General features: G+C 41.2%; 1 protein-coding gene across 13 annotated transcripts in view; it reads right to left on the minus strand.

Annotated features, from left to right (window-relative positions):
* Positions 1-25,752, minus strand: part of SGMS1 (sphingomyelin synthase 1) — a 264,644-nt gene that overhangs the window by 213,402 nt on the left and 25,490 nt on the right. For 12 of the 13 annotated variants that reach the window (XM_072971533.1, XM_072971541.1, XM_072971531.1 and 9 more), the window contains exon 2: positions 21,021-21,115. The gene's annotated coding sequence lies outside the window, so the exon portion shown is untranslated. Of the gene's footprint in view, positions 1-20,378; positions 20,397-21,020; positions 21,116-25,752 lie in introns of those variants that run through there. The other variant, XM_072971540.1, reaches the window with a different exon arrangement.

The following is a 25,752-nucleotide window of genomic DNA, read 5'->3' on the forward strand; positions in this document are numbered from 1 at the left end:
TCAATCAAAGGACCGTATTCCACCGTAGCTGAAATGAGCCTCTCTAAAATGCCACGATACTGAAAACCATGCTAAATCCTCTTACATAAGGCATGCTTTTTATGGAACTCGTTTCCTATGCAATCAGTCCCATAGTGACCGGGGTTTATGTTACAGGGATCCACAGGTGCAGGGTTTCTGATGACACTCGTGTTATCTTCTGTAACGAAGGTACTGACAATCTACCTCCAAGTGCCAGAGGTGCACGGATGACAGCTCCCAGGGCTCCCAGGCGACTCCAGACTTCACCAGGGCAAGTACTACAGGAGGCTGGAGGGGTCCAGCCTGAAAGAGAAGCAGGCACTGCCCAAGGCCATGTGCAACACCAGGCCTCGGGCCGAGCACAACCACCTGTCATCAACGTGACATTCAACTGCAGAAGGAACATGACACCCTTGCGTCCAAAGACGTTCCTGCTCCAGTCACACAGCAGAAGCTGGAACCACATATAGCCACTAGGAGACTGCATGTTAGGACACTGGCTTTCTGGAAACCCCAAACAGGACACAGTTAAGACATGTGAACCAGTAGAAGGGATGTGGCAGAGTGTGAAATAGAAAACACAAGCCGCAAGGAAGGGGCTAGTATAAATGACCAGTATAAGGAAGCTGCCTTGTGGGGAGAGAGGAGGTCATGATTGGCAAGAACACAGGGGAGCTTCCAGAGCACTAGAAAATGTCTACTTCTCAGCCTGAGTCATGGTAACATGTGTTCGCACTGTGATCATCAATTTTTGTTTTACATACTTTGATAGAAGTGTACAACTTTTCAAAAAGGCACCTGCCATATGATGTTCCTGGAAGACCAGTGCTCGAGCTCTTGGGATCACACATCCCTGACAGCCACCAGGCTGATCAGGCCACAGTCACGTGTGACAAGAACTCAGCCATGTTCCCATGGGCAGCCACACACCCAGTAGCAGAGTCGTTTGTCTACAGAGCGCCCCAAACTCCACAACTCAAATGCAGTGCTAGCCAATGCAGCACTCTGTGAGCAAGAGAGAACATACGGAAATGGGAATGACCCACAGTTAGTGTTTTACCCACTGGAACTATGGTACAGAGCACAGAGGATGGGACGAGGGCGGGCAAGCAGAGTATTAAGAAGGCCAGTTCCCACAGGATGTGCCCCACGTGGCCTTTCGGGTCTCGAGCCTTCGCCCGTCCCTAGCTGGCTGCGGCTTCTGCCTGTTTCCGGGCACCTGCCTCCCCACTCTCGTGTTATGAGTAATTACAAGCATTGAGAGAAGGGTTAGCATAAGTGATTTTCTTCTTTTTTAGATAACTCTCAACATTTTTTTTACCCTCCAGGGTTTTCCCTTGGTCAGCTTTTTACAAAATGAGCAAGGTGTCTATATACTGTAGCCTATCCTTTCCTTCTCTCTAAAGTAAGTACTGCAGGGCAGAAATGGTCTTACTCAACTCAGGATCCCCCAACTCTTAGTTCAGTGTCTGGAACCCCTCACAGAAAAGGTATTTTTATACAAAACCATGTGTCCAAACCATCTATATTGACACTGAGGAACTTCCTGCTGCCACAAAGCAGATTACGATGTAATCTACGTCAGGGCAGCACTGGCTTCTACTGCATCTGCTTGGGATAGAAAGAACCTTTCAGGCTGGAGACTGGGAAAGGTTTCTTAAATGCTGCCATGTATATTATATGAAAGATACATCTGGATAAGAAGTAAAGTAGCAAGTGGTTAAAGGCATGGGTTTGGGAGTCAGATACAAATAGGTTAAAATCTAACCCAGCTCTAGCATTACATGTCCTGGGCAAATCACTTAATCTTTGTGAACCCTCCTTCTGCTATAGGGTACCACGACCTAGGAATGGCAGGGCATCTGACCCCTTTGTCTCTAGGAAGCTTCAGTGTCTCCATCGTCTTCCTCTGGGGGTGATTTAAAAGTTAACACTCACTGGTGTCCAACACTTGCGTCTCCTATATTGGGGCGTCCTCCTCGATAAGTGAGCACTGGTGGGGGGTACCCCACCCCATCAGAGACACTGAGAAGGCAGGCCATTGCCCCCTCCATCCCTGCGCACATGTCACCTAGGCCTGGACAATTAGACACACTCCCATCCAGGATCCTGAATCTGGAGCGAGTGACACAAGGAGACAGGGACAGAGGAGGATGCAGGTGAGTGGCCTAGCAGTAACTGTACATCCAGGGCCTGGCTGGACCAGCAGGGATGTCCTGACTGGGGTGTCCACAGCACATGGGAGCTGACTGTACTAGGTTATGGGTTTTGCTGTGGTTCTAGAAACCTAGCTTCCTTTGGTAACCGCTGGATATTCTTTCAGTATATTCTCTTTCTGCTTAAGTTTTTATTTGCAACCAGGAAGGCATGGACAGAAGTGGGAAAATTCTGACAACCTTTGGCTTTGAGAAGTGCGAAAGGATGATAAAAATAAAACATTAAAAGGAGCCAAACTAGAGAAGTAGTAGCTAAGAAAATGAGACCAAGCAAAGATCCACACTACAAAAGTGGTATTAAGTGAGTTTGCCCTTCTCCTTTTTTATCTTAACCTTTACAAAAGCTCCTCCATTTTTGAAAACAGATCCTTTCTCTAGATGCTTGACACAGCTAAGGATACTCCAACCAGAAAACATATTGATTTTCTTTCTTTTACTCTGTTGACAGCTTCTTCTGGTCTCAAATTTCTCTCCGATTCTTGTAAACAGAAAGGCTATGGCTTATTAAACATCTCAGCATTCAGTTCAGTTTAACAAATCTTTATTCAAAGTCTACTGTGTGCAGAGCTATGCTATGCATTAAAGCTAAACTCACAACAAACGGAGATATTTCAATTCAAATTCAACTGAAAATTTTGTAACTAATGCTGGAGAGTTTTTACTTTTAAATGTAAAACATCAAGGTTATTATTTTGTGAGCACTAGGGGCTACGTGCGATATATTCTAGTGCTACAAAACCAAAAGGTTTCAAAGTGGTGACCTGTAAGCCAAGTGCAAACCACAGGCAGGACGTGTTTACCCACGTGGTGTTGTTTTGTTTAAGGATTTCAATCAGTTACTTCAAATTCTGGATTTCTATGAAAACTGGAAGATCAGCCAACCTCACCCCGACCTGGGCTGTCACCAGGCAACGCGGAAGCAGCGTCTGCTCCTGTTATGAGGGGCACACAGCTCTCTGGTGTGTCACAGGGCCCAGCTTTTGTAATATCAAACCCACATCGCCAATTTATTTTACCTGTCTGGCCCCAAGAGACATTCAAGTTTGGCTTGTTATTTCAGATACATCATAAAATGGGCTTTAAAAAAAACAGACACACACACACACACACTTAATTCAAATGCTTCAAAATTTTCTTTTTCCACAAGGAAAAAAAAAGTGAGAAAACATCCTTTCCCATTTCAATCAAATATTCCCTGGATTTTAGACTTTGCATAAATATTAATGTATAAACTACTATATCTCTTATTGCATCACTACATTTTGTACTTCAGTGTTTGTTTTCAGAAAAATGACAAAATGTTCCACCTTCTCATTTTATTTGCATACCACCCTGCACATGTAGGGATGGGTCTGGGGACATTTGTCTAGTTCACTAAAACAAACAAACAAAAAAAAAGGGAGGGTCACAACCTCATGACTTTTTAAACATGCTTACTTTGAGCATTACATTCATATGATTTATCCAGCATCCTATTTTATGAGCAAAACGCATCTTGTACCACAGATGCAACATTTTAAACAGATACCTATTTCTATTTCTTCCAAATTTCCTTTTTCTCCCATTAAGAAGAGGCAGATAGAATTTCTCACACCATTTGTTCTTACAGAGCACCAAAAAGAGCTTGACTAGCCACTCAGTAATGCTTGGTGAGTGCTTGAAGGCTTGAGTGAAAAAAGGAATGAAGGAATGAGCCAAGGAACAAACACAGGGAAGAGCTGAATAACATTATTTTGGAGCAGAGGGGCCGTGAGGATCCTGGCTGTCTACTCTCCAGGGCCTCCCGCTATCTGAGTTCCCTTCTTTACGCTGCTCGAGCCCTACCATCAGAGCTCCCGTCATTTCCAACTGATTCATAATTCCCAGCCTCATATTCCTAAACTTTTACTAAAAGCAAAGGTTGGTTTTAAGTTGTTAACTTAAGTTGACATTCCTGTGATTACTCTTCCCCAACATAAATAAGGGCAAGTAATCTACAGTGCACTGCGGGGCTATTTCTTTGTCCCAAAGATGTGAGGGTTGTAAGTGCTGCCTGGGATGCCTAGAGATGTGATAAATGGTGTGGACTGGAAGCTCTTTTTTTTTTTTTTTTTTTTTGAAGGAATGAACAGTAAGGATGCCCAGGAATGGGGGCAACATGACAACAGAAAGAACACAGACTTTGGAGGGTTTTTTCCAAGCTAGGAGGCAACAAAACGTGATAGTTAAAAGTATGTACTCTGGAGTCAACTGGAGCTGGAGTCAATGTGCACTCAGCTACTAGAATGCAATCAAGGTAGGCGCTGAAGCTCCTGGAGTCCTCATGTCCCCTCCGAAGAAGCTGGGGCGTTCCCTATCGTAGGAGGCTGGTGTGACAAGGCCTCAAGACAGCATCAGGCACCCAATGTGCCACAAGGGCATTAAGAGTGGCTGATCTTCTCCAGGGCTCTTTTTCAAGGTCTTCTGCTGACCTTCTGGGAATGTCTGGTTACATCTCTGACAACAGTCTTGTGCTGGCGAACCACTGAGAATGGTGGACTTTTCTGGGGACAGAGATCAAAAAAAACCAGTGGAAAACTTTTCTAGGCTTCCTGGCTTCTCATTCCCAGAGGAAATTCAAGAAAAATGGAATAATCTTTACTATTTGAACCAGCCTTGCACACTTGCAGAAGATGTCACACAAGAAACATTTCAGAGCCTTGGCCCCTCAAGAGCAAAAGTAGTAAAGGATGAGAGTTCAATTACAGAAAATCACTGGGCGTATCAGAAACCCTCCTCCAGTGAACCTGCTAATCAGCCTTGGGTTAATCCTCCAGTGTTACTCCTTGTGGACTTCAACTATTCTAAACATATTTCTGAAATAATCCTGAAAAAAAACATACTCGGGACCCTTATATGTACAGCTAGTACCCTTACATTACACACGAAATTCTTTTCAAAAGTGGGAATAAAGACCCAATGAGTAAAACGAGAGACACGTTTAAGGTCAATGTGCTGTCACACTGTAACTGTAGCTCCCTAATTAGGGTCCTAATCAAACCACTGAAGTGGGCCCTTCAATTCTCCACTATTTCAAAAAAGGGTAAAAGAAACTGCTTCTGCCCACTATCTTTCTGCACAAGCTAACTGACAAAACAGTCTGCCTCTGGCGAGAATTTAATCAAGTCCAACTGTAAACACCAACAATCGAATTACTGACAAAAAGGGAAAAAACTAATGGCTGCCTAATAAATTGTTAGTTTTACAAACAAATTCTTTCTCCCTTAGTGGAGGGGAAAGTAACCCTTAAAAAGGTAAAAAGATTAAGAAACACATCTTTATAAGGTCACTTTGCAAGGGCCCTGGCGGACTACATTTCCCTGCCCAGAGAATTGTCATGGCCATTTTAAGACTTTCAGAGGACATGGTGAACATTAAGAAAAGGCAAAAGCTTAAGAGTCAGAAGAATAAGAACTAAGAAAAGCAAATCAGAATCTGGATATGATTTACACAAAATCAGGCATTTTTTCCATCTCCCCACAGTGAGCTCTGTTGTATCTAGGAGAGAGAGAGGCACACAGGGAGGGGCACCAAAAAATTTGAGTATAATTACAGCATAATAATTACACTAACATTCTCTGTGTATTTGGCACTCATTACACACCAGACATTGTACTAAGCACAATATACATATTTAGTGTACATGTATATATGCACATATACATAACACAGATAATAAAAATCTACATGTTAGTTAACATAGTATGAAACTCATATATTATATATTTATATACTGAATATTAAACATATGACTATATTTATAATTAATATAAAATATATATGTAATCTCATTTAATCCTTAAAATAATCCTAAAGAAACATCCCTATTTTACAGATAAGAAAACTGAGGTTTAGAAGGTTAAGTAACTTTCCTATGGTCACAGACAAGGTCCTGGGATGCATATGCAGATCTGTCTCATTTAATTCAAAACTTGGGCTCTTACACAACTTATCACCAAAGAAGGTACCAACAACAGAACAAGCACACAGGAAAATGAGACAGAATCTACCATCAACAATTTGTCAGAGTTCTGACAACAGGACCAACAGCCATCTCTTTAACTAGAAAGAGGACTGCAATGGGTGTTCCCTGGCCAGCTGACCTCGTTGTGTTCTGTAAGGCCACCTCTTTCAAGGCTCACGGCCCCTCTTCTGGGCAAATGAAGCAACTCCTGAGACTGCCACCATGGGATTGTATTTGTAACCAAGGATACTGGCGTACTGGATTTTACAGGATTTCCCCAGTAACTGAGGCCTCAAAGCCTGCTCGGGAAGGGTGATGAACAGACAAGACCTACCCACGGCTGGTACCCCAACATTCTCACTCACCAAAGCAAAAAGGGAAAACTTCACAATTCCTTGCCCATAAAAAGACAGTATATTGCCTGTTTCAAGTGTGCTCTGAGGCAGCCTAAAGGTCTCTTCAGGTGGAGGTGGGGGTGGGGAGGAGAGAGGGCTGACAAGAGGGACCCTCATCAGAGCCACAGTATGGTCACCTGCTTGGCATACTGAGTTTTTGCAAAAAAAAAATGTATTTGAAGAACAGTTTCTATCACTAAAATTCTGACTCAATGACTTTGCCAAAATTCGTAGGAAACACAGTACTGCAAAGTTGCCTGGATGTTTGTTAAATTTTTTAACTGAAAATAAATAAATTGTGACTGTCTGTCTGCCAGTTAGTAAGAAATCCTTTTTGCTTTCCTCTTAACTTCTCTGCTTTCTCTGTTATCTCTTGTCCTGTACCCTCTCCTCATTATCATTTTCTCTTCATGTATATAGTAGGGAAATAAACTATAGTACCTGTCTCCATTATTAAAACAGAACACAGACCAGAGTTTTTAACACTAAGAGAAAACCATCCCGAAGACCAAGCACGCAGCCTGGCTCTCCTGAGAGCCCCCTACCCCGTCAGCACTGTTGCTGGCAGCACCACACCAAGGGGCTCAGGGACACACATCCAGCCTCGAAAACTATGTCCCAAGAGTGGGCAAAGACATTCCAAATACCTCAGTACCTTCTGAAAGGCTTTTCTAAGTTCTACAGGAAAGTCAAAGAAAAAGTAAAGCAACATATAGCCATTCATCTCAAAAAGCACACTCTTCTGATCTTCCCAGAGCTGTTTTACCCCAGAGTCACAGCCACATTCCACACCCTGCCTGAGCCATCTCCACTGGAGATCACTCTCAAAGGCATCTTTCCTTCCTACATCACACTTCCCTTGTTAGGGAGGGTAGGACCCCTAGATGCTTTCCAATCAAAGCCAAGTAGGAGATGGCAACCCTACTGACACCTAACACTCTCATTCAGCCCCAGCCTCTGACCCGACACGCCCCATGAGAAGGTGGGTGATGGACGTGCTAAAGCTCCTCACCCTGTAAGTGAGACCCGATTTCTTTCAACAGAAACATGGCCAGTTCATCCTCATTATGGACCCAATAGCAAATCCCTCAAACAATGTTATAACCATGGCCTCTACAAAAGGCATCAGATACTGCAGATACTGGGGTCTCACATGAAAAGCCAGCAACCTCTGAAACCCCTCACCAAGTACCTGATCTTGGTGCCTCTTAAATCACCCTTGTCTCCCCGTCCTCACAGCAGCCCCCACAGCTGCAGCTGGAAGAATACACCTCTTTCAGCGAAATAGCCAAGTGCCACAAATGCCACCCTTTCTTCTCATCCCCCTCCAAGAGCCAAGGGAGTCCCACAATGGATAGAATATTTCATTCACACTCTGTCTGGAGAGCAATTTCTCCCATAGAGAAACTGGGTAGTTAAAATTCTTAACCAGATGAGAGACCTATTCATGGCAATCTCAAATCACAAATGACAAAGCTGCAGTCTGTCTCATATAGTTTTTGAATCACAAAATCATTTAGCTCATAGATTTAACCCTTCATTTCTTAATAGCACTTTCGATGTCATACATTACAATATATGTATATAAGTGATAAACTTCTGCCAACAGAAGTTTGTTAAAGAACACAAATCAAGAAGTCCACTGGCCTAAAAAAAGATATATCCTGACACGTGGATTCAGAATTAAAGGTTATTTTTACATTTTCAAAAAACACAAAAAAAAGAACACAAATCATAAATACCACGTACTAAGAGCCAACATCACAACAGCAACAAAATGGAATTTTAAGTAATAGTTGCCCTGTGGGCATATAATCTAAATCACTTGGAAACTACAGGTATTTGGTTCTTCCTCCCTTCTGTATTTGGTAATCTATAAATACTGCACAGAGCTGGGGCTTGAAGCCCTGGGAGTTGGACTAGCTCTGCAAGATCAGAAACTGGCAGTTTCTACAAAGAACAGTTGTAGTTCTCCTTTTAATTAAAAGAAAAAAAAAAAGGAGGGGAGGGTAATTCCTTTGCTGACCCTCAGAATTTAGAGAACAGAAGACTCAGGCTGCTTCAGTTAATCTGAGAGTAACCAAGGAAATACGCTGCCCATGCCTGGGCCAGACAGTGGAAGTGGGGCACAGGCAGCAACACTGATCATCAACGAGGACGTCAAAACCCAGAGAACCCGCACTGGGTACCAGTCAGCTAATCTGTCAACACTTGCAAGGTTCCTCTTTAGCACTCTGGTCTCTGCCTGCTAAGTAACAGACGCAGCGGCGCCAGGAGTTCACGTCACTACTGTATATAGTAAAAGACAAGGAGACAGACCAAGACAGAGCTGGGGGCCACGGGGAAGAGACAGGACAGAGAAAGAGAGGAGCTGCTAATTTAACAAAAAGGGTCCCTTCCTAACTGACAAGAATTCATGATTTATTTTCATTTAGCTTTTTTAAAATGCAATAATCAACCAGGCATCTCCATAGTATCATGTTCCTATTAATTTTTTTTGAGGTATAGTCAGTTTACAATGTTTTGTCAATTTCTGGTATACAGCACACTGCTTCAGTCATACATGAATATACACATATTCATTTTCATATCCTTTTTTTACCATAAGCTACTATAAGATACTGAATACAGTTCCCTGTGCTATACACTATAAACTTGTTTATCTCTTTTATATATACTAATAAGTATCTGCAAATCTCGAACTCCCAGTTTATCCCTTCCCACCCATTTACCCCCTAATAATTTTAATTCAACCTCAAGACAATAACTAAAATTACCCCTAGATTGTCACTAACTTTAATAATAAGAGTGAGTAAGGGACTTTCTAAACTTAGGAAACCTATGAATCTGATTTCCCCAGAGGTTCTGAGAGTAATAAAAGGCCAACGCTTTTAAGTAGAAAGCAATTTCTCGGTTTTGCACACAGCCCCGCAAGAAAGGAAGTATCTTGGCCAGCTTCCACAGCAATCAGCATGGAAGCAGAAGTTTCCTTCCCCTCCCCAGTGGAGAGGTTAGAGTACTGAAGGGCTGCTGTGTGCAGAGCTGCAGGTCTTAGGGAGAGAACTGTTACCCAATCATCACAGGCCAGGAGCTACCATCGCAGTCATCACCCAATGACCCAGGTGTTCCTGAGGGACTGTGCTCCAGGGAGCAGGAAGGAAGCACGGGTATTTGTCAGAGGACATGTCCAACATTCAGAGAGGACAAAAAGCAACTGAGCTTATCACCACACGGAGCACATCATGAAATAACTCAAGGTCAGTTGGCCTGTATAAAGAACCACACTGCCCTGCCCCAAACTGCTTAATTTTTGCAGATACCTGCTCTTAGAATTCAGGTTCGTCTTTTACCTACTCTCTAACGAGCTGAGTTTGACCGCTATGCTGAAGCTTTACTGGGGATCAAAATCACAAATACAGCCTCACTCCCGGTGCTGTATTTACGTCTGATCCCTCTGGCCTGCGGTAGTGCCCTTTGTGGGTGGTCAAGGACAGATGGCATTAAAGCCTATTATTGGGCTTTTCATGTAAGAAGGCTTAGTGTGTCAGCTGCACTTTAATCTAAGGATTATATGCTTACCCTCGGAAAATTCCTTTTAGAAACATCAATAAGGATTTTTTTTAAAGATTTTTATTTTTTATCTCAAAGTCCAATTATTTATAAATTTATTGGTATTTTACATCTGAAGTGAAAGCCTTTAACCAATAAAAAGAGGCAGCTGCTGCAAAGTTAACAAGAAAGCCAAGATCTCTACTGAGGCAATCTAAATATATATCATGCCTTAAAAATAAAAGAATACCAGCTAAGGCTCACTACTGCAGGTATGTGTCTGACCAAATACTAATGCTACAAATTTTCCTGGAATTTTTTTTTATGACTCCTATATTGACTTCTAGTTACAGACAGTGAACAGACACACATATTTAGTTCCTATCCATCCTAAAACCCCAATACAACAATTATTGCTTTTTAAAGGCATAAATCCACAAGAACAAAGATGACAAGAGAGATTAAAATTTTAAATGTTTTAAAGCTGGAAATCAAATTGATAATGGTAGCTGACTTAGCAGACCCAAAGAAGCCATAGCTTCCAGTTTATGAAGCTCCATTCTTAAACACGAAGTGACGCTTAAGGATCATCAGACATGTAAAGACAGAATCAAATAGGAAAACAAAAGCAACTTAACAAAAATCATCCAGAAAAAGCTTCAAAAAGGAACAAAAAGAATAACTAATCTCAGAGAGCTAAGAGACAATACTCTCATAAAATAACAAGTTTCTATAAAATAGAAGACTTCAGAGAACAAACTAAAAAAAGAGCCGTGAGAAAATAAAAACAAGATAACAAACATACAAAATTTAATAGAAGGATTAGAAAGTAACGTTGAGGAAATATTCTAAGAAAACAGCTAAAAAACAGAGGTGGAAAACAGGAGAAAAGATTACAGTCACAGGACAAGTCAGCATCTAAGGAATTACAGAAGGAAATAAGGGAGAAAATAGAGGGGGAAGTCAATAAATAACAGACTTCAAGAAAATGCCTAAAAATGAAAGAGGTGAGTTTCCAGCCTGAAAATGTCCACCTGAATCCTAGCACAATAAATGAAAATAGACCCTCCCCACCAAGAAACATTATTGTGACATTTCTGAACACTGAAGATACAGAACTAGCAGTCCTAGGGAAAAGTAAGAGAGATCAGTCACCTGCCAAGGACTGGGAATCAGAAGGTCTGACTTCTCACCATCAACACTGGAAGCCAGAAGGCAATGAGCAAATCCTTCGCTAGGGTTCAGAGACTTTCAGTATGGGACTCTACAGTGGCCAGACTGTACACTAAATATGAATGTGACACTCTCAGGTAACAAAACAACTCAAAGTTTTAACTCCTGTGTAATTTGTTAGGAAGGTTCCAGGGCACATGGTCTGCCAAAATAAGGAAACAAACCAAGAAAGATAATATGGAATGAGGGAGACAGGGAAACCCATTCTGAAGCAAGAAAAGAGAAATCCCCAGAATGGTGCTGAAGGGAGAATCCATCTCCTGCTGTGTGCATGGCAGGTCTAGAGAAGAAATGGTCTAGATGGGGGCAGGGCCTAAGACTCCAGGTGAGAGTTGGTCAAGAAGACAAAACTGATCCAATATATAAATGTCTTAAGATATCAGGAGGAGACTCACATGGACGGCTGTTTGTGACTAAATTAGTGATAAGTGCTCAAAATTTTTTCAAACAGGACAATTATTAAATCCAAGAAAAATGTGTGTGCAGGAAAGTTAAAGTAATCAAACTATACTATATAGTGGGTCTGTGAATTCTGCTTACATAGTATAAGATAAATACCAAATAAGAAACTGAGGCAGGGCAGGGAGCTGGGGACAACAGCATAAAGGGGATAAGAGACCTTGGGGAACTACATAAGACTTTAAAAGCCATGCTTGTATAATTTAAAAACAAAAACAAAAACTAAACGTAAAAAGGTAATTTTACACTTAATGTACTTAATATTTTATTACTATATCACCTGACAGCTTACAAAATACTTTCACAATTGTCAAATCGTTTAACTTTTACCAAACTGCAAGTTAGGTTACCCCTCTTTATACAGATAAGAGAACCATTTCAGGGAAGTTAAGTAACTTGATAAGAGTGACACAGAATGAGGGGGCAGAGACAGAACTAGGAAGAGCATGGCATGCATGATGTGTGTTTAAGATTTACAACATGGGTGATATTAATGATGTGGGATAAGCCAAATCAAATTTTGGAGCTCAGGGGTTTTCAAACTTGAACGAGTATAAAAATCACCTGGAGTTCCACTTTCATGACTTATCTAAAGTAGGCAAATTCATAGAAACGAAAGCAAAATGCTGGTTACCAGGCGCTAGGGAAGCAGGGAGAGGAGAACTGTTTAATGGTATAGAATTTCAGATTCGCGAGATGAGAAAGTTCTGGAGATCTGTTTCACAATAATGTGAATATAGTTAACACTACTTAACTGTAAACTCAGAAATGGTTACAGTGATGAAGTTCATGTTTTTTACAACTTAACAAAAAAGGAATCACTCAGAGGGCCTGTTAAAACACTGACTGCTAGACCTCACTCCTGGAGTGTCAATTCAGTAGGTCTGGGTGGGACCTAAGAAATTCTACGTCTTCCAAGTCACCCAGGTGATGCTGATGCTGCTGTTCTGGGGACCAAATTTTAAGACCCACTGCTCTAGTTCAACGGTTCTCAATTCTGACAGCACAGCACCTTCACCTGAGATCCTAGGCCAAGTAAAATAAGAACACGAGGGAACAAAGCAGGGAGGATACCTGGACATGGACATGGAGTGCTTTTAATGCCCTAAGGGTGATTCCAATACGCAGGTAGTTTGAGAGCCCCTGACCAAACACTGGCCCCCACCTACTGGCAATTCAGCACGTGTGAGTGCTACAAGCAGGCCTGAAGCCACTCAGGCACACGCTGGCTGTACCTCAGTTTCATCACCTAGAAAATAATGGTCACAGACCTGTTGAGAATGCTAAACAGGATAATCAACAAAAACTCAGGGTAATACCCATCACATAGTGAATAATGATGTTATTACTTTTGTTCTCAACATACAGGAAACAAGGTTGCCCCTGTTTTTTCAGCGATAAAATGGGGTCAGGTTAAAGACAATGAAGAATCTAATAATATTCAATCCCAGACTACAAGCAAGACAAAAAGCTCCCAAGGCGCTAAGAACAAGTAAGTAGGATTAAATCTAAGAACTTTTTATGATTCTCACACGCATTTGGCAAACTAGGGTGGTTTCTACAGAATTAGTAGCTAATCCTTTTACTCTCTGAATAGGTGTTGTTATTTGGAATATAAATACCATTGTAAAACCAGGTGTTGGAACCCATACTCAGGCACCACCACTTTCAGCTAAAGAGACACTATCATGTAGCGTGTTCACGCTGAAATTCTTGAAGACATCTACATGGTAAACGATTTCTTGTCAAAAGAAATTGAAAATGAAGGCAAAGGCTTAGTTCAGATAGGTTTGTTCATTCAAGAAATATCTGAGCGCCTCCCACGTAACAGGCACAGTGGCAGCGGGGGAGGACACGTCACTGCAGGGCAGAGTTTTTCCCAAAGGGAAGCTGGTGGGTCGGCGCAGGAAGCCAGCTTTGGGAATGCTAAATAGCACCCTTTTTCCTCAAAAGCACTGTAGGGAGAGCCAAAATTGTGGTTTCTGCTAGGTTTTTCCTTGTGTGTATAGCTGCATATTTGGGGGGGCTATATTACAGATTATCCACAGTGACACAGTGTCTTGAGTCCTCAGTAAGTACAAAGAAGTCATTGTCTATATCCTCAGAAAGCAATATGACCCTTCTTAGATGTCTGGGTCATACCAAAGTCCAAATCCCCAGGGCAAGACTCCATTAAGTCATTTGAATAATTTCCCCACAAAACATTCTCCACATGGTGGGGATATATTCTTACTGAGGAAAATGGTGTCTTTTTCTAGACAGAACTGGCTAAAGGCCTTGGAAAGCAGCATCTTGGGGTGGTCCAAGCCTCTCTGTCCAAAATTACATCCTCACACCACACTGATGGGCTCAACTCACCTCCCAGCCACAAAAGTCTTAGTTTCCTCTAAAGCTCAGAATACTGGATCTGATTAAACAATCAGCAAATACTTCTGGAATGAGCGCCAACCCTGGATATGGCTGACTGTCCCAAGCATGTGCCCACCAGGGTGGAACACTGCCGTTGTGAATGTCCTCCCAGTAATGTCCCCTAAATATCCCCAGGGGCATTCTATACCTGGAAAGCTAAAAATTAGCTTGCAAATAGAATATGTAGGTAATGCTACCCTGCTTGTATACGTAGGTACTTCCAAACAGCAGGCCTACTTTGTAGGAGTTTTTTTCCTCTCTGCTTCCCTGATTTATTATTAATCCAAACACAATCCACAATCATGACACAAAGGCAACTGTGCGGGCAGGGAAGAAGTCAGGAGACCTACTGCTGTTGGTGCCACCCTTACAGGCCATGTGACTCGGGACTTCCACATGCACACCTGTCATATGACAAGAACATGCTGCTGGCAGGGTTGTCTCAAAGATCAACAGCAATGATGAGGGACAGAGAGACCAGCATCCACCAGGGACTGTTCTAAGTGCCCTGCAAAAATACCCATTAATCTAATCCTTCCCAGAACTCTATAATGTAGACACCTTTATCCCTGCTGTACAGTTGAGGAAACCAGGGCATCAAGAGGTTAAGTATCTGCCAAAATCTGATGTGACTAATAACTGACCCCACGCAGTCTGGCCCCAGGGTCCATTTTCTTAATTACTTCTTTATCCTGCCTCCCTAATGCTTCTTTCAGATCAAACAAGAAAATATACCTGAAAATGCTCTGCAAACCATAAAAAGATACAGTTCTTATTTTATTACTGTTACTATCAGTTTGCCTCCCAGCACGCAGTGACTCTCCTAGTAACTCCACTGATTTCCATACTTCTGGCGGGAGCCATTCCCTTCTGTCATCAATCAGTGCTTCATCTTCAGCTGAAGAGGTGCTGCTAACCTCAGACTCTAGGTGCGAAGCAGGTGACATGGGCAAGCCAATCAGGGCAGACCGATGTCCCTGGCCACAGTGACTTGTCTAGCACTAGGCATGAGGCCAAGGATGCTGTTGATGTAGTATCTTGGAAATGGTCACTTCAATGAGGTCAACCCGAATCTGCTAGAAGTCTCCATCTGTAGCCCAAGAACATGCAGCCAAGAACGATCCTCGTGACTCTGTTTGGACCCCCAGTATAGCCCTTCCTGAAGTCAGATCCATCTCAAGACTTCCAACTACCTGAACTGATAAACCTGTTCACTTAAGATACTTCGAATTGGGTTTTCTGTTTCTTGCAACGAAGAGAATCACCCTGACTCTTTCTAAAACATGTTTTGTTCTATCAAGTTATATTCATTGGCACTTCAGTACATTCCCCTCTCTAAAAATAAAACTTGAGAGACTGAGAAAGTAAATTTTAATTAGGTAGCCTTGACAAATTAAAAACTCCTGAAGCTGAAGCTCTAGACAAAAGAACTCCATCTTACAAAGAACATAAGATCCAGTTTTTTTAATGCCTCAGATCAAGTGAACTGGCCTATCATCAAATTTGTTCCATAAAACTTAACTTTTAACCAAAATAGTTAAGCCTACAGTTTTCAGCTCTGTAAGGAAAACATCTGTGATATTTATTTTCTCTCGGTTTTCTCATTTTTCAGTTACCCTTAAATACAAACCACTACAAAAAATTACTAAAATGAAGAATTGGATTAAATTTTTAAAAACATTTTAAACACAAAAAGCAGAAAGTATGTATGCAATTATATAATTTCTCCCTCATAAAGAAGAGGAACTAAATCTTTATTTATTAATTTTGGAAACAAAAGAAACTAGTATGGACTTTTAATCATATTCATTAAACTCCCCATTGCACCAGCTAGCATCCATTCCCCATAGTTCCTTCAGACCAACTCTCACGAGAGTCTTAGATTTCAGAAGAAAGCACTGTTGGTCCCCAGATCACTGCCTTAAAAGGTGGCAAGCAGCATGCCACATGACGTCAGACGGCTCCTAAGGCAATGTGTAAACATCGTCAGAACTTCACACTTTTTCACATCTTCAAATCATTACACGGGGCTAAATAACTGTAACTACAACATTCATGCAAACATCCAATCTGACTTCCTAAAAGATCCCTCGAGCGGAAGAAGGCAATGCAGCCACTATGGCTTCCAATGGTTTACTGAGATGAGTGGACAGTGTTTCCTTATTATCTGTCTGAGCACAGTCTGGGGGTGGGAGGGACAGTCACTCACAGCTCAGGTGTCCACTCAATTGTCATAAATCATGTATCAATGTATATAAAAATGCTAATTAATGAGTTAAAATGATGTTAAAAACGAGTTTCACATTCCTTAGAGAAATATAAAAGATAGTTCTCTATTTTCCATGTTCATTACACTGCCCTCCATAACTTCCTATTAAGAAGAAACAAACTTTTATGACCTCAAGTAAGCAAACAGATCAGCATACCAAAAGAGATAGCTTAATTTGCTTTACTACATTCCAAATGTTACTACCCTGTGTGCTGTTCTTTCCGTTGAGGCTTAGTCTTTATTATTATCCTGGCCCAGGACGGCAGGACTGCTGGGCTTGCTCTGACAAGCACTGCAAAGCTCACCAGCCCTATCCAGACATACTGCTTTCCGTCTCTGTTATCACATTGAAACAAGCAGGGCCTTTAAACACATAATCACTTCTATGTACATCATACTACATACTCTTTTATAACTGAAGTAACCATTAGACTACACAGAATAAGTGTTTATCAAATTTATAAAATTAACAAAAATAGCTAACATTTTAGTTTAAAATTGAGGATATGGTAATTCTACTTCCAAATTACACTTTTGGTCTGATTCATAGAAAGCACAATCCTAGAATGGAACTCCAAGTTCATAGGAGTCTCCTGTAAAGTCCACAAGGGTATGAACTGTATCTATCACCATTTTACCCCTGACATACAACAGGCACTCTGTAAACATTTGTTGGATAAATAAATGAACAACTAAAGGCATGAACACTAGCGCTAACAGGCTCAGACTACTTCATGACTACGGAGGTTATTACTACTACGTCCCTGTTTTGATGAAGCAAAGCAGGAGTTGGCAAACCTTTACGTAAAGGGCCAGATGGTAAATATTTTAGGCATTGTGGGCCATATGGTCACTGCTGCAAACACTCAACTCAATGTCTTTCACAACTACTCACTTCTGTTGTTGTAGCACAAAAGTGGTCACAAGATACATCAACAAATGAGCGTGACTGTGTTTGAATAAAACTTTATTTACATAAAAACATCCAAATCCCATGGGAACCACCTTCTTACAATGAGCACTCTAGTCCCTAAAGGCTGGACATTGCTGAACTTGATAACTTCAGTCAGACATGTTTTATTGGGTCAAAAGTTAGACAGGGCACTTACACTCATTCTCCACACCTCTATCACTCCTTCCTGGGCAACCTGCTACTACTGCTAATCTCCATCATGTTACAAGCCTGGCCCACACAAGCCTCTGAAATTATATCCTGAAATCTACAGTACAACTGGTTTCCGGGAATGAAGGCCATGTCTGTACCTATGAATCCATAACCATAACACAGTCTCCTCAAGAGCAAGCCCATTAATTTTAGTGTTCATGCCTTTTGTTATTCATCTATTTAGCCAACAGATATTTACAGAGTGCCTGTTGTATGTCGGGTATAAAATGGTGACTTTCAATTCTTCACCCTTCATCTAACATCTAATATCAACACCTACTGAATTTTAAGTATGTATTGATTGTCTATTTGATATAGTCACTGTCTCCTTGGAGGGGCTCAGAAAGTCATTATGGCAGAGAAGATGGAGAAAATGTGGGCCAGCTGGGAACAAAGAGAAAGGGGACATGGTGAGTCACAGGAAAAGAAACAGGAATCATTACAGGACTGAAAAACCAATCTCTTTCAACTATGTCTCAATTTTCTATCTGCTACCTAGATTGCTCTTTCATATCACAGCAAAAGTTGGACAGAGGTTAGACAACCCTGGACTACCTCAATTGTAACCATAAAAAGGATGAAACCTTGGTTTAACCCTCATTTCTGCCACAGGGTGCTCTGGGTGGATGAACCCCAAAATATCACCTGCATCTAAGAGAATGAATAAATGGCTGTATTCACGCACAATGGAATGCAATGAAAACGTACAATCTGTAACAACATGCAACAATACGGAGGAATCTCTCTAATACATTGTTGAATGAGAAAAGCCAAACACAAAAGGGTACAATCTGCATTACATAATCATATATCACATACTCACATATACACATACACACACACAAAAACAGGCAAAACTAATTTATGCTCCTGGAAGTCAAAAAAGTAGTTACTCACAGAGCAGATAATGTCTAGTATGTAGTGTCTAGAGGAGGCCTGAGGCTGGGACAAAAACGTTCTGTTTCTTGATCTGGGTTCTGGTTACATGAGTGTGCTCAGTTTAGAAACTGCACTGAGCCGTCCACTTACAATATGCATATTTTCCGTATGTATGTTCTATTTCAAAAGAAAATTTAAAAAAAATTACCCCATATCTAAGTGGTCCAGGGCCAGAGAGCCAGTTGAAGGCCCCATCTAGGGCCCCATATGCCTTTCCTTCCACCATCCTTCAAAGCCTTCCTGCCTCATGTGGAGCCCCATTCACTCCTCGTCATCTTTTCAAAGCATAACCAGGCAGCGGCCAAAAAGTGAAAAAGCAAACTAGATCATTCTGAGATATTTGTAATTCCAGTTCCAGCTTCTTTGGAATATTTCAGTGCCTTTCAGAAACTTTACGTCTGTCATTAACTTTTTGTTCTAAATCAGAAACGAGAATATAAGAAAATGCCGCTAGCCTAAAGGGCTCACTTAAGTAGACTCCTTTCAAAATCATGCTCTAAATGGATAACTCTAGGTCATAAACTTCTATAAAGAAAAGCTTCAATACTCAGGGACCACTGGGAGAAGATACCATAAATAAAATGTAACTGAGATTAGAATGCAGAATAGCCAACAGCCACCCTGCAAGAACCAGAGCTGTAATGACTCATTGTGTGACTGGCCTTAATGTGTAATATCTAAAACTATATTCACAGTGGAACATATCTTTAAGATTCTATGTAAAGTTTTAATTTAGGCAGTCAAAATTATGGGGCTGGGAATCATTTTGATTCTATTATTGATTTTAATATACTAACTCAACTTGACATTATCACTCATGTTCTTTTCACATTCTCCTATAAGTTCAGGGTCAAAAAAATCAACTAAGACCTTTGATCACATTAGATCACAGATACCAGTCTACTTGGGTTTTTTTGTTGTCTTTTTTTTTTTTTTTCTGTATTCCACATTGGAAGGATATTTTGTTTATTTTGGGGTTTTTTTCATTTTTCAATTTTATTAGGTAGAATTGTTAAAATTTGTCTACACATATACAATATATTGCATGTAAATACATACACACAATATACTGCACATATTTTTAAATTTACATATATGTACTATTCTTTGTTTCTAAGAAAGTTTAGAGCTTTAGCTTTTTAAACTTACATAGTTATCAAAGGAATAAAGCCAACCACAAAATAAGAATTAATTCAAAAAGATACATACATCTTGCTATTAACAGCAATATTCTTTATAATTGCCAAGATACGGAAGCATCCTATGTGCACATCAATAGATGAATGGATAAAGAAGATGTGGTATATATAAGTAATAGAATACAACTCACCCACAAGAAAGAAGGCTATTTTGCCACTTGCAGCCAGCCTTTCATTCTTTTTTTTTTTTTCACTTCAAAAACCAGAATTTCATAACTGGCATAAACATTTCAACTGCATCAAAAACAACAAAACACCTAGAAATAAACTTAACCAAGGAGGTTACCTATACTCCAAAAACTGTAAAACATTGTGAAGGAAATTGAAGATGATACAAAGAAATGGAAAGATATCTTGTGCTCCTGGATTGGAAGAATTAATATTGTCAAAATGGCTGTACTACCCAAAGCAATCTACAGATCCTATGCAACCCCTGTCAAAATACTCATGACACTTTTCACAGAACTAGAACAAACAATTCCAAAATTTACATAGAACCGTAAAAGACTCCGAACTGCCAAAGCAATCTGAGACGGGTCTACCTGTGAATGCCGACCAGGAGGAAGCCAAGAGTGGTCATCAGATCCCGGACCTAACAATAACCGTCAGCCACAGTGCGGCAGATGCGCAGATTACCAGGAGTGGAGACAGCTTAGTGATCCTCTCCGGTGTATACAGGGCACATGCATCATGCGAATTCCAATCCTTTATATTCAGATGTCTCTCGTATCAAACAAATTCATATTATAGGTCTGTCTGTTAAAGAAATCACTGTTTAAAAGTTTTTACATCTGACCTTATCTATATCATCTACGAAGGGAATAAAAATTCAAAATTACATCTTTTGATAGGAAATTATAACTGTGTTTAATCAAATGATTCTATGTCATAGAGTTTATGAATGGTCTAAAATGCCTCTCGGGGAGAATATTTCTGTTTTTAGAAACTGCATCCTCAAGAATGTAGGATAAAATGTTATGATGTCTGCAATTTACTTTAACATGTTTTAGAAAAAAAATGTACAAACCTACACACACACACACACACACACACACACACGCACTAAAATGTAACAACTGTTAAATGTAGGTAGTGGATACATGGGAACTCAGTGCACATTCTCTAACTCTTTGGTATGTTTGAAAATTTTTATAATAAAATGATGCATAGAAATCTTCACTCACTTTTCAAGTGGATGGCCGTCTTCTTTCTCCTAATCAAAAACGAATGGCTAAACATGCCCAGAGGCACATTTAGGGATGTTCATGCTGCCCTCACCCTGCAAGAATAAGCAAGACAACATGTGATTACTGAGGATTTTTATTAAGTTAATGCTATTTCAGTTGAGAAAATGTTCTTAAGCCTGTAGATGAAAATACTGCTGTAATTTTTTTAAAAAGGAGAAAACTGAAAAAGGAAAAAATGATTCCATCACATACTGAATGTGGGGAACAACCATTAGCCTCACTCACTCTTAGAACTTCTGCAACAAAGGAATTCCTCAGTAAGTTTCTTTCAATTCACATAAACTTCAGGGCAGTGACAAAGCCCGAAAATTCACTCAAACAAAAACTGGGGCCTCAGGGGCTTGAGCTTGAATATAACTTTGGATTTCTGCGACCACACTTGGAAGGCATCCCCGTACCCTTGTACATGAGAACCACTGATCATCCTGGAGTCCCTTTAGGCAAAGCTGGTCAGACCCAATCGACTGCACACTCAGCTACAATACACACTGTGGGGCAAAGTGGCCCAGCGGCCTGCACGTCACATTCGCAACGCCTCCACCACAGCTTGCATTTTGGCATCACCAGTTACGTTTCATCCTCCCCACAGCCCTGAGGTACACAGCATTTCCTGATTCCATTTTCCAGAGGAGGCAGCTAAGTGTCACAGATGATGTATGACAAGAACATTCAACTAGAAAAACACCAGACATAAAACTGCAACTTAGGGCTTCTGGCCCCAGGGCTTATCTCACTGTACAGGCTGTGCCCTCCCTCCCCACCCCGCCCACCACGATGCTCTCCTGAAAACCAAGCTCAAGGCCCAACGGCCAAACAACCCATTCACATGTCACTGCTGGTGAGGGGACAAGCACATGCTGCAGTTTATTCCTTGACAGTGTATAATAATCATTCTTAACAGTACCATTAATACTATAATTATGATTACCAATTACTATAATTACTACTAGTAATTCTACTTCCTTTTAAAACACAATAACACTTAATGTATTTTTGACATTATATATATATTTCATTCTTCTCCCTTCTTTCTCAAGAGAGCACACTTGGCCAAGGGAAGTAAGACAAGCACATGGCACCCCTGGTAATTTTTATCTCTGCCACAGCAAGAGACAATTACCACTTGCCGTTGAGGATTTTCCATTCATGTTTTTTTTTAACTTTTATTTATTTATTTATTTATTTTTGTAAGGGGGTACTTAGGTTTATTTATTTTAATTCTTTTTTTTTTTAATGGAGATACTGGGGATTGAACCTAGGACCTCAGGCATGCTAAGCATGCACTCTACCACTGAGCTATAACCTCCCCACCCATTCATTTCTATAAAATGTAAAATACAATAGAATATAATGGCACAGACACTGCTCTGCCAATAAAGATGGAAGCAGCATCAGAGCTCAGGTTGGAGAGAACGTGGTGTCCCAACACGACAGCCTAAAGTGGCCCTTCATCTGCTGATTACCAAAATTCTGCCTGCAATGCACAAAGGTTTAGAGGCATTGATGTCTACTATGTATAGGTGCTGGTGTCCAGAAGTCCAAGGAAAGCTAGTCAGGGACCCCCAGCACCTGGTTTTTAGTCCTGTCTCCCCTACCCATTAGCCTGATCGAAAGTCAAGAGAAGCTCTCCAAGCAGCTACCTCCCCTGCAGGATGGAAGACTTATTCACAAGGATGTTGCAACTCACATAAAAGACAGGACGGGTCTCGATGCCTTATTAAACAAGAGCATCTGGACCCCAGGAATACAGACCACGTGTTTATGCCAGGAGCTGCACAAAACTAAGGAAAAAGACTCGATGGACCTTAGGAAACATCAACTTCACCCCCAGATTTTGGGGAGGGAAGGATAAGCAAATGAATCAGTAATGTAAGTTGTAAACATCGAAACAGATAGGCATTATGGAGTTGAATGCAATCACTGCAAGAATGTGTAAGCTCAAACTCCTATCCTTCCTTGCCTATTCATTTCCAGCTACACCCTTACATGTAGGGGAAGGGAGTGAGGGGTGGACTCTCCCTTCTTTTTCATTAAAGATGACCTTGGGAGACCATGTGAAGCTGGCAGGGATTTTCATATCACAGTGAGTCCAGGAAGCTCCCAATGGCCCCTACTGTGGAGAATTCTCTGCAAATTCAGGAGCCCCACATTTTTGCAGGTCTAGGTACCGGTGCAATGAAGTCTAGATCCATATATTCCCACCTCTACACCACACATCCCGCTCTGAATGTTACCGAGGTTGCCCTCTTCACGTCCCACCCACCCAGCCCGCATGCGCATTCCTGTCAGGCAGGTTCAAGCCACTTAGTTACTCACATTAAACCACTGACTTTTCTTCAACCCCATATTGAACGGTAATACATTCAGCATTGACATTAATTTTCATCAGAATTTTGCATCCTAACTAAAGACAAATAAGCCTACCAATTTTGTCTGTCTCGAGAAATATTTTATTGTGAAACATATTATATTAAAAAGTACTTAACCACAGTGGCCAGGCTTCAACATGGCCCCCAGTGATCCCTGCCTCCTGGCACTCAGGCTCTTGTGAAGTCCCCTCCTACACTGAACAGGGCTAGCACGTCAAGCCAAGACAATACGGGGGAAATGATGGGATGTGCCTTCAAAGGCTAGGTCTGTCCTGGCAGGGAAACTGGCTGCCACATCACAAGGACACCACAGCTGCTCCATAGAGGCCCACATGGTGAGGAACCCAGGCCTCTGGCAACAGCCAGGTAAGCCTTCTGAGAAGCAGATCCTCTGGGCCAGTCAAGCCTTTAGACAACTGCTACTTCAGCTGACATCTTGACTGTGACCCCAGGAGACCCCCCACCCAGGCTAGAACCATCGAGCTAAGCTGCTCCTGATGTCCCAACCCCCAGAGAAATTGTGCAAGATAATGAAGGCTTATCAGCGTGTTAGGCTGCTAAATTTTGAGGGAACTTGTTATGCAGTGATAACTAACACGTCACAACATACGTCAAAAAATAAACGTCAGCTTAAAGAAGAAAGTGAATCCTGTGTACCTAATACCCAGTTGGTGGTGCTGGGGTGTGTTTTATTTTTGTTTTGTTTTTTAAAAAAAAGGCCTGCGTGCCCCTTCCCGATTGCCCGCCCCCCATTCCATTCTCCTCATTATAGATAATCACTAGCCGAATTTTGAGTTAATCATTCCTTTGCTCCTCTCTATGGTTTTACCACATGGGTATTCTCAGTACGTTGCTGTGTTCTACCTGGTGGTAAGCCTAATACAAAGGAAACCAGACTGTATGCATTCTTTTAAGACTCACCTCTTACGATTGTGATTTTGTGATTCATCCCTGTTGACTCACATGACAGCAGTTGACTTTTCACCACCACATAGTTCTCACTGTGTGAACTTACCCACAGTTGACTGCTCTATTCTACTGTTGAGGATCATCTGGGGACTTGGGGGGTTTTGCTATTACAAATAATGTCATTATATTCTAGTGTTCGTCCCCTGGTGCACACAGCGAGAGTTTCTCCAGGGCATGTACCTAAGGGAGGAGAGCTGGGCTGGGGGCTGCACATGTTCAACTCATCTCAGTAATGCCAAATTGTTTTCCAAAGTAGTTGTGTACTTTTGACTCTTTAGCTGCCAAATAAGAGGCATGCTTGTTTTGCTAATTACCAGCAAAGCTTTCAACCAACAAAAGGGAAAGCTTTTCCTATTTGCAGCATCACCACTGCAAATAAACAGTACTCCAAAGCAGTGACCCAGACAGCTGGGACATATTAGTCACAGGACTTCGGTACAGACTTCAGAATGATGATGCAGACCCAGCTAGCACTACACACTGCCCACGGCATAGAAGTCAAACTGGATTTCTAGACATACGTTAAATTCAGAGACTGTTTTCCTCCTGCTGGACTCACATCGTGGTGCCCTCTTAATGCTGTCAACTTGAAGGGGGAAAAAAATTAACTCAAATGCAACCCAGCCAAGTTCAATATTAAAGGAGGAGAGTCCAGGCATTTCAATGAAATAGTGTTTTTTTTTAAAATATAGAGCTGGTTGTGTTTGTTATATATTCACCTATAAGATGAGATTGTTATTTACTATATCTAATTTTATATGTCTTAATTCTACAAAAAAAATACTCAGGTATTCTTTGTACAAAAAGACATCCTTTTTTGATTACTTAATTCAATTTCCTGAGGTGGAGATCATAATTTCTGTGATAATTTAATCTGCATTTCTAGTAAAATCGTGGTATTAAACATTTTTGTTGGCATTAAATACAAAAAAATGAGAAATTCTTTCACTTTGGGCAGGAAGGGGAGAAGAAACGTTACTGTAAACTTCAAGGAGGCTCATATTATGTCACTGAAACAATGGCACTAGATGACCAAAATGGGGTTATTTCCACTCAATCTCTCGACAGTTCTCTCTTCATGATCATTTACCCCTGTGCGGCCGGAACTACTGCTATACCCATTTTACAGATGGTGGAAACTGAGACATAGCAATTAAGTTGTGTACACGGCTGATAAACGGTAGAATGAGGATTTGAACCCAGTTTACTCCAGAATCCATATTCTTAACCATCACTGTAGGCAGCTCTTTCAGTCCCCCACCACCAACCAGAAGGCCCTGCACTGGTGACATTAATAGTAGCTCCCAGTTTCTAAGCATCTACAACGTGCC

Source organism: Vicugna pacos, chromosome 11, assembly GCF_048564905.1.
Source record: "Vicugna pacos chromosome 11, VicPac4, whole genome shotgun sequence".
In the NCBI taxonomy this organism is placed as follows: Eukaryota; Metazoa; Chordata; class Mammalia; order Artiodactyla; family Camelidae; genus Vicugna; species Vicugna pacos.